Here is an 11,497-nt window from a genome sequence, read left to right on the forward strand (position 1 = left end):
GAAAAAGCCTCTCTACCATCTCTTCATAATATTTTTTTTCAAGAATTCAGTCAGCATCCCCACTGCCAAATTTCCCACAGGTAACGAAACCTATCTATTGAAATCCCAACGTACCAAAATTATTTTAGTTCCATTTTATTTGAAGGTAACTACAGGTTTCAAATAGCTGTTGCTTGTATAGTTTATTATTGGTGTTCAAGTCATTTTTGGTGTTAAAAATTAATTTTGTTGGTATCTTTAGTTTTGCTTTAGGCTTGCTCAGTTATAACTTTAGATTGTCTAAACCAAGGTCATGTTCAAACACAAACACCTTAGTCATGATTTAATGTATCATAAGAGTAATATCTTTCTCTGACTTGCTGCTTTCAGCAAAATAGGAAAATGTGATTCCTAACCTCCTTTTTTACCCCTCTCTTTATGAACCCAGACTATTGACCTCCCAGAAAGTTTATATTCTTACTATGAATATGGAATTTAATCAATTAAGGCAATACTTCAAACATTGATAGACCTAAAACCGGAGAAATTGATATTTGCTTACAAACTTAAGGGAAAAAACATGTTGGTAATTAAATCAACAAATTATAAGAACTAGAATTACTGAAAGAAAACGCGAGGTTGAACAAGCACTTAGACATTCCTATACTACACGAGGTCAACTACGAATGGAAATGTTGTAAACTTAGCAAACAAAAGTTAGTTTTGTTCCAGCTGTTACCAAGTTGTGGAATGATTTTCCTAATCGGGTAGTTGAATCGGTATAACTTCAAAAGTTTAAAGTTGGAGCAAATGTTTTTATGTTGACCAGGCTGACATGAGTCTTTTTATACTTTATATATGACATATCTGTTTTGACGTTACTGTTTTTAGAATGATTTATTAACTTATTCTCATAATTTATTTATTTCCTTATTTCCATTCCTCACTGGGCTATTTTTCCCTGTTGGAGCCCTTGGGCTTATAGCATCTTGCTTTTCCAACTAGGGTTGTAGCTTGGCTAATAATAATAATAATAATAATAATAATAATCATCATCAGACGGTTGCCGATACTGAAACGAGAAAAACCGGAAAACTAAAACCAAAAATATGTAAAATGTACAGTGGTGAAGATTATGTAAAGGCTTTAATTCAAAGAAATCGTTGCCTGGACCAAATCCAAAATATAGAAAAGTTTAGTCCTGAAGAAAAATGCTTCAGGTGGGACCACCCACTAAGTGCTGAAATGTGACCCTGAAGTTCGGAGGGCTATTGATAACGAAGACACAGTTTCGTTACGATGGTGTACTTATAACATACGTGATAGGTACTATAGTCCATTTCTTTTAGCGATGCATATTTGCACCGACTCGCAGCGGTGCCCTTTTAGCTCGGAAAAGTTTCCGGATCGCTGATTGGTTGGTCAAGATAATTCTAACCAATCAGCGATCAGGAAGCTTTTCCGAGCTAAAAGGGCACCGCCGCGAGTCAGTGCAAATATGCATCGCTAAAAGAAATGGACTATACGTGATCACCTGCCAGTACTGTCAGAGGTATACATATCTTGAAAAAGATTGCAATATAAGAATGATAAAGTCTGCAGGAATTGTTCAAGGAGACATTCCACCAGGGAGCGTAATTCGCATGAGTCAAAGTATATAAACTGCACGAAGTTAAACAAACCAAGTGACCATACAGTAAATTCTAGACTGCAAAGCTTATGACTTGGAATTGAAAAGACTCGCGGAAAATACTGATCATTGTTACTAAGGATGTCATAAATTGTGGCAATGTAAATATACGATCTGTAGGTAATAAGACTATTCAAATTCGAGAATTGATAAACGAGAAATATTTGGACATGCTAGCATTATATGAAACATGGTTAAATAACTTGGACAAGGCAAAGATCACAGAAATAACCGCCCCCCCTCCCCTTCACACACGTCGAGAGAAGGTGGGGGGGGGGGTTACTCATTATTCATAAAAGTTACTCAAATCTCAATATGTTTAAAAGAACTTGTGTAAAAAGCCTTGAATATATAACAAACAACGCCCCCCCCCTCCCCCCAAAAAAAATCTTTGCAAGTCTACAAACACTAGTATCTTTATTGAGGAATTTTATGCTTTCATCGAGATGATTATCATGGAAACATATAGTGTCCACACGAGAATAGTTAAAGATGGCTTTAAACATTGGCACCTACTATGCAGTTCTTGGTCGTGTCCAATTGATTTTCGCTGATAAAATCCTACCAAAACATCGGATATGGGTCACATGTTGCAAATAGGTATTTGCAAAAATATGCAATGATGTCTAATGTGAATAATAAAGGCACTTACCAGAGAAATTGAAAGGGCAACTTAGCTAAATTTAGAGGCACCCAGAGAGAGACTATGTAGACTTCATTACTGAAGGCCCTCCCACTCATTGATACTCTATTGTAGTATGACGTAGTTACTACGCACTCCAGTCATGTAGCCACTTAATGAATGAAGACACAAACAGCTACCCTATACTCTCTCTCTCTCTCTCTTTCTCTCTCTCTCTCTCTCTCTCTCTCTCTCTCTCTCTCTCTCTCTCTCTCTCTCTCTCTCAAGAATTTTAAACCATATTTAACAATTTACCTATTCTACTGATCTCCTTACACACACACACACACACACACACACACACACACACACACACACATATATATATATATATATATATATATATATATATATATATATATATATATATATATATATATATATATATATATATATATATATATATATATATATATATATATATACATAATTGTGTGTGTGTGTGTGTGTGAGATCAGTAGAATTGGTAAATTGTTAAATATGGTTGATGAAGCTAGTCAGTGAGATAGTTTGCAGTCAAGAAAAAAATCTGTCATCTATTCTTATTGTGAAAATTTAGATATACATTATCATAAACAAAATATTTTTACATCTCATTTTTTTTCCAAACTCGTCATTCAAGTATGACTCCTATAAAATTTAATTCAGGCTTCCTGTCCGGATTTTATCAACGGAAATCAATTGGACACGGGCCTGAAATAGGCTACATAGTAGATATGTCTACTGTAGGCTCCCCTGTCTAAACCAAGACAGTGGAAGACCATGGTACTGAGGCTATGGCACTACCCAAGACTAGAGAACAATGGTTTGATTTTGGAGTGCATATTGTGTTAGGATTTGGGTAATCATAGCCATGGGGTTGGCAATAAATAATTCCCTATTGGTATTATATTCTGACCTGTGATCGAATTATTGTTTCGTTCAGCTAAAATAAGCATTGAACAAATTCCTAAAGATCGCGGGACCCATATTGAAAATACTAAAGTAAATAATTAATTTATTAAACAGGCATAAATAAAAAAAATTACTATTAAAGTATTTACCAAAAATAGTTTAATAATTTTATAAAATAATTGAATAAATATATAAACAAGCATTAAGCATTATACGATAACAAGCGGTTTGGACAGTCGACTCTTTAAATAGATGACTTCCAGTTCCAGAACTTCCAGCAATTTTTCAGTTAAACTATTCATTCCAGTTTAAGCAGCCGCTCAGTACACAACTCGGAAACGTATTTATAGTGTTTGTAGTTTTTTTTTTTTTTTTCTTAAATATGGACGGTTCATATGCAGTGTCTGGGAAACACATTACACATCTTGACTTAAAGGAACACTTCTTGAAAAAGCTCCATCAAGAAGATAAGTGATGCTTCTCTATGTCTTTGCGTGGAATAGATTAGAGTCTATACCATTAATATTTATCATTGCTTGTAGAGCATTCGAAGGCTGAAGAGCTTTATATTATTAGGAAAAAAAACCTCTGTTAAGATAGTGTGTGCGCAGACAAAGCGGTTTATTTTCTATCTGTGCGATATACGGGAACCACGAATTACTGGAATCCACCGGATGTACTGGAATTCCCAGATAAATACTGGAATCCCCCTTGAAAATTACCGAAAGCCCCTACAATATCATTGCAAACCCTTAGAAATAGTGTTTTTATTAATTTACATTATTTTTTAGTAAATCAATTAAATGTATATTTTAAAGCGTTTTTCTATATACCCTTTACACTATATAAAAGGGTACAGAACCTAACAAACCCACCTAACCTAACCTAGTAGTTCCTAGGTCACAACCCCTAGCCCCCTTCCCAGGTCACAACCCCCAGGTTCTACCTGCAAATATATAAAAATAATATATAAATCCTAAAAAACATAAAAATAGCCTATTTTAATAAGAAAAAAACATTATTTATCGATTTTTAAGGGTCTGCAGTGATGTAGGGGATTTCGGTAATTTTCAATGGTTTTCCAGTATTTACCTGAAGATTCCAGTAAATCCGGGGGATTCCAGTAATTCGGGGTACCGGCGGTATAGAGTCCTTTCAATACACGTCATCAAACTTCCGGTCCGCCATCTTGGAGGGCAAACAAAGACGCGTTCAGTGAATAGTTATGGTTGAACTGTTGAATATTTGGCCATCTCATCACATTCACACAATGCCCAGTTTTTGCGCTATTGCTGGCTGTGGGAATCGAGGACAAAGAGATGACAAGAGTTTCTACCGCATACCGGCAGTTATTCAGAATCAGGACAAAGATACAGAGGAATTATCCAAGCGCAGACGTGACTTGTGGTTGACCAGAATATCACGGGCTGATCTACGTGAATCCTCACTACCCTACGCACGTATCTGTTCTGATCATATCATATCAGGTCAGTCTTGGCTAGGCCCTAAAAGTATCATTATTCCTGTGTAAACATGCTATATCCGATCGCATGGGTGACTTCACAAGTATCATCGTCAGTTCAGTGTGTGGGGGAGGGGGCATCTCAATTTTTAAACATCAAAAGGGGCATCTCAGATTTAAAAAAAAAAAAATTAAAAGCGCCCATATTGGCTATATTAACAAAGGCTACTTACCTAGGTCTCTATTTCGTCAAGGTGCTCATGCCTATATATAATTAAGTGTATATTTATATTTATTTTAATTTGTGTATTAAATTGTGCAGACATACAGGCCTATGTGATGAATAAACATTGATTATAAATAATAATAATAATAATAATGATAATAATAATATCTGAAAGCTGGTTTAACCCGAAGGGGTCTTCTGCTTATATATGAAACGTCGAAAAAATAATTAAACTTGTGCATTTAATTGCAAGGAGGCAAAACGATCATCCAAGAGCATTGCAATAGAGTTTGTGCATCATATGTTTATAAGAAATTATAGCATTTGTAACCAAACACACACAATGGTTAGGCATGAACTGATAAAGATTTGACATTATAATGCAAACTTTTACATACATTTTGACAATCAAGAATTATAATACACAAGGTTAGGCTAAATGATCAATATTAGCTTTATAATTATAAACACTCTCTTCATTGGCCCAGTGTTTATCTAATTTTGGACTTAAAAGCATTAAATGGAAAAACAACAAATTCTGGAATCAGATTATTCAATGGAAATGCATGCCCACTCATGTTCTGCCTTCGTAAGTTTAAAAAGCATCTGAATTGCAAGTGCCATCAATTAGATCGAGTTTCTGCTTGTAAAAACGCTTATCATCACCCGACAATTGTTTGACAAAGTCGCTCTCATTGTCCATATTCGCTGTAGCAGCCGCCATGTTTTCGCTTTGTATGTCCTCCAGCATGGCCGCCGGCGATTCCCAGTGACGTCAATGAAAGGACTCTATACTGTAATTTTTGTTTTTTTCGTTGCAACTTTGTAAATTATGTTAAAATGCATCAATTTGGTCTTTGGGGATCTTGTATCTATCCTGCATTTATATATACTAGTTTTGGTTCACCCATGTTGCGTTCAAATATATAGTTGGGCATTCTTAAATTTTTGCATCTTATTTTTTGGAAAAAAAAAGAAAAAAAAAACTTCAAGGACGGATCATCATCTTTCTCCATCTTTCTCCCTTAAGAACTGTCGACAATTTACTTTTGCATAGCGAAAACTTATTTTTCTAAACGCATTTCGAAGAGGTTCTCTACTTCCACTAAAAACGATATTTTCTTTCATTGTAACGAGCACTTTTTCGACAGTAGTAATTTCCTTGCGATTGTAGAAACCAAGTTATTTTTTTATGTTTTTTTTATAGAATTTTAACCTCTTCTCATCCTTAACCCTGGATAGGTACGGTCCTCGGACACCCCTTTAAGGGTATACTCGGACGCGAACGACCCCGACGCCAAAAAAAATTCTTGAAAAATCAGTTTTTGCAGTAACCTCCTTTTTTCTTTTGCCAAAAAAAACTTCAATGAATGCTTAAAACAACTGTAAAGATAAATACTACTCATCTGCAGAAAAACTATTTATTATAAATATTTTAAAAAATTAAGTAGAAAAAAAAAGACCTGACATAAAAATTCATAAAAAAAAAGTTTATACATATATACACAAATCCTTTTAGGAATTGATTCTTGAATGTTTAGGACACATCTTGATGTATTTTGGATGAAGTCAGACCCATGGAGGTGAAGATCTGAAATGAAAAAAAAAGGGTAACTTTTTTTGGCCAAAAAAAATTGTCCAAATTTCATGAATTTTTTTGGGTACCCAAATGAAATAGGAAGTGGCTAATTTTTTTAGGGAATAAACATATGTTATCCTAAAATAGAAATATGTAAAAAAATCTTCATTATTTTGTAAATTACATTTATATCAGGGGCCATATTTAAAGGTAATTTTTTGAGTACTTGGAAATTTCGTAAAAAAATACATATATTTAATATATAATATGATATTTATGCAGGTAAAAATATACCAAAATATCACAAATTCTATAGGGAACAAGAATATATATAGATAGGGCAGCTTACGCTTCGGATATGTCCACAAAATGGCCGCCAACCACACTGACTCAGACTCCCTAATCTGCCACTTGAAATGTAGGAAGGGTATGTCAATTTCAAGGTGTTATTTACTAATCTAATTATTATTGGATATGCATAAAAATTGTATGGTGGGTTGCTGGATAATTGTCGATTGTTTTACGACTATAAAATTAAAATTCTGACCCAAAAAAATTTTTTTGAAGGGAAATAAAATCGAAAAAAAAATGTAAAACAATATTTTAGCTAAAAAAAATTTGATATTCAATCAAAAAAAAAGTAAACAAAATTTTCCGACAAATAAACATCTAGAGGAATCATTACTCTGTGATAGTTCCTTAGTACGTAGTAATTTTGAAAGAATTGGGAAAAAACGAAAAAATGGCAATCACCGGAAAATCGAACACATACCTATATATACGCCATATCTGGCTAAAAAAAAGATAGGCATGGGTAGCCAGATCATCTAGAAACACTTTCCAACACTATAAAAATATAAGTTTTGCGACACTACTTGCCAATTCCTTACGGTAACATGACTAAGCAAAAAAATGCAAAACAAATAAAAAGGGGCACTCGTGGAAAAATGGCCATTCTAATATACGGCATTTCAGAAAAAAAAAAATTCAGCCACGTGCTAGGCAAACCATCAAGGCATATTTTCCGACAAATAAACATATAAATGAAATATTACTTAGTGATAGTTCCTTAGTACGTAGTAATTTTGAAAGAAATGGGAAAAAACGAAAAAATGGCAATCACAGGAAAATCGAACACATACTTATATATACGCCATATCTGGCTAAAAAAAAAATAGGCATGGGTAGCCAGATCATCTAGAAACACTTTCCAACACTATAAAAATATAAGTTTTGCGACACTACTTGCCAATTCCTTACGGTAACATGACTAAGCAAAAAAATGCAAAACAAATAAAAAGGGGCACTCGCGGAAAAATGCCCAACATTCTAATATACGGCATCTCAGATAAAAAAAAAGACATGCACGTGTTAGCCCAACCATCAAGGCACACTTTCTAACACATAAACATGAAAAAAAAATCAATAATATACGGCAATTCCTTACTACGTAGTAAATTTTTACAAATATTGAAAAAAAAACAGAAATTGGCAACCGCAGTTAAATACCCAATATACCAATAACTACGTCGTATCTGACAAAAACAAAATCACGCATGGGTAGCCAGATCATCTAGACACACTTTCCAACATTAAAAAAGCAAAAGTTTTACGACACTATTTGGCAATATCTTACGGAAAAATGACTTGGCAAAAAAATTAAAAAAAATTAAAAAGGGACACTCGCGGTAAAATGCCCGACATTCTAATATACGACATCTCAGATAAAAAAAAAGACATGCACGTGTTAGCCCAACCATCAAGGCACACTTTCTAACACATAAACATGAAAAAAAAATGAATAATATACGGCAATTCCTTACTACGTAGTAATTTTTACAAATATTGAAAAAAAAACAGAAATTGGTAACCGCAGTTAAATACCCAATATACCAATAACTACGTCGTATCTGACAAAAACAAAGTCATGCATGGGTAGCCAGATCATCTAGACACACTTTCCAACACTAAACAAGCAAAAGTTTTACGACACTATTTGGCAATATCTTACGGAAAAATGACTTGGCAAAAAAATGAAAAAAAATGAAAAAGGGGCACTCGCGGTAAAATGGTCCTCGTGGTGATGAACGACATTTTAACTAAAAAAAAAAACATGCACATGGTAGCCAAACAATCCACCAAGACTTTCCACAACTGATAACCTATACAAGTTGCACCATTCTACGACAATTTCATAATACGTAATAACTTTGATAATTATGCAAACTACCTCAGAAGGGTAAACTCGGACGCGAACGACCCCGACGCGTCTCAGAAATCGGGGAAGGAGTACAGCTACAGCAATGCACATCTGGACACTACTAGAGCGTGTAGGGGAGACACCTCCTGCAGGTCGATCACCCACAAATTCAGTCACAGGGGTGAGTCACGTGAGAAAAACCTGTTTTTTTTTTTACGCTCGGGGTCGCAAACGACCCACCGTACCTATCCAGGGTTAATAACCTATTAAATTCTTTGGCAAATGGTACATGTATATTTTATTTAATGTTTTGTCAGTAGGCTAGCAAGATATAAACGGATTTTGAGCGAAGCGAAAAATCTATTTTTGGGTGAGATAGCCATGTCGTCCTAATGGAAGGTTCCTTCAGTAGCTTCCTAGGGTATATTTAACTACAGTGGATATTCCCAGAGAATTAAACTAAAGGTTATCACAGAATTCTAACTTCTGGTGCGAGTACCCTAAAGGTTTCCCTCTAGGATATCGTATATCAATGGGACGCATGTATTAACACGCCACATAGCTATCTGCACCCCATATAGAATTAACACTTCGATATGGAAAGGTGGCTGAGTAACTGAGGAGCCGTTCCAAAGTTACTCTCATCCGTGGCTACTTTTGGTACTCGAGACGTAAACAAACGGGCGCCATTGCTAAATGACGTCACGTCCGTCCTCCTCCTGAGCTCAGCTTCTACCAATCTCCGCGATACAGTAGGTCAGGGAGGGGCCTGAAAGGCTGAACTAGAATAGACGGGAGGGTCCATCAGGACGACATGGCTATCTCACCCAAAAATAGATTTTTCGCTTCGCTCAAAATCTGTTTTTTGGGCTCAAGCCATGTCGTCCTGATGGAAGTGTACCAGAGAATTAATGTATCGTGGATTTTTTCCCCTTTAATCCAAGTGCCAAGGGCTTCGAACAGTATTATAGTACATGTCCTTACCAGAGATTCTATGATGAACTGGCTTCCTGGCCCCCTGCAGGGAAGTCCTGGTGGACAATAGGAACATCTCGAAGCGATCATTGACGAACTACTCACCAGGTGGAGAGATCATGCTGGTCTCGGAGACAAGACAAAGGTTAATATTCGAGTAGGAATATTATCAAGCATAAGTAAGTATATAACATAATTACTACTCACCAGGTGGAGAGATCATGCTGGTCTCGGAGACAGGACAAAGGTTAATATTCGAGTAGGAATATTATCAAGGCATAAGTGAGTATATAACATAATTACTTATATTATTCTTTTAGATCATCATTAAAGAGGTAAATGAAACTATAACAATCGTATATTTCTTGATAAGGAATAGGAGCGAAAGGAGACGCACATGGAAATAAAATAGACATTTTATTTTTAAGATTGCAGATCATTATGGAAGTAATTACAATAATGATTATAGAATTTATTTACAGTAATAAAGAATAATGTACATAGACATGAAAGACGGTAATCTTGAGTCTTAAAAGAAAAGTTTGCTTTTTAGAAACACAAGTTCCCAGAGGAACGCCAGTCTTTTAAAATTTAAAGAAAAACACTCCATGCCCTAGGGCATGTGGCACTCATATAAATTCTATGACATTTCACCTTGGTAAAGAACAGTCTATTAGAAACACTAAGTGTCCATTAAATCACTATGTATCACGATAGGGTCAACACAGGCACCCGTAGAGTTAGAGTCCAAAGTAACTCACTGTTCCATGCAGATTTAAGCAGCAGGTTTCATAACACAACCTGCAGCTACCACGAAATGTTTCACTTCGTGCACTTGTTTTGCGCAGTGCTTGAAGAAAACGCGTGATGATTTCCAGCCTCTAAAGCTCTTGAGGCTTTTGAAATCCATACTCTGGAAGAAATTCAGAGAAGAAGCAACTTTTCTAGGATCGTGACCTGCGGGTGTACTGTCAGGATCCGCTCTGCGAATGAAGTAGGTGATTTTTGCTCTTAGTTGTTTCAGTGACAGGTCGCTACCCGATTTTTCTCCTTTGAAGAGTTGTCCTCCACCGAAGTCTGAAGTTCTTCGAAGATAGACCTTAAGACTCTCCACTGGGCATAGAGAGACATCTTCCTTTAGGGGGCAGATTCTTCAAGGGCCCCATCTCTTGGTGGGTAGTTCATTCTTGGCGAGAAACGTCGGATCGGGGAAGAGGGTAAGATCTCCTGTCTCGGCGAACAGGATATGACCCTCTTCTCTTGATAATGCCACTATTTCACTGACTCGGGCTCCCGAGGCGAGAGCAAAATGGAAGATAACTTTTTGAGTAAAGTCTTTTAGAGGGCACGAATTGTTGTCCAGGCTAGAAGCAAAATGGAGCACCTTGTCCAGGGACCAGGAGATAGGTTTTGGTGGAGGTGCTGGGCGTAGTCTAGCGCATGCCTTTGGCAGTTTATTGAAGATATCACTGGACAGATCAATCTGGAAGGCGTATAGGAGTGGTCTAGTCAAGGCCGATTTACAAGTGAAAATCGTGTTGGCCGCTAAGCCTTGTCCATGAAGGTGAATGAAGAAGGACATGCAAAAATCAATGGTGATTTCCGTAGGGTTTTTTGCTTGACGAAGGAAACCCACTTTTTCCAGGAAGATTCGTACTACCTTCTGGTAGACTCTGTCTTGTACTCCTCGAGGAAGTCTAAGCTTTTCTTCGAGATCCCAAATCTTTTCTTTGCGGCTAAGGAGAGAAAATCATGAGATGAAGGTCCCTAACTTTCAGTGATGAAGCGAAGACAGTTGACTTCTGTACTT

This window comes from Palaemon carinicauda, unplaced genomic scaffold, assembly GCF_036898095.1.
Source record: "Palaemon carinicauda isolate YSFRI2023 unplaced genomic scaffold, ASM3689809v2 scaffold437, whole genome shotgun sequence".
NCBI lineage: Eukaryota > Metazoa > Arthropoda > Malacostraca > Decapoda > Palaemonidae > Palaemon > Palaemon carinicauda.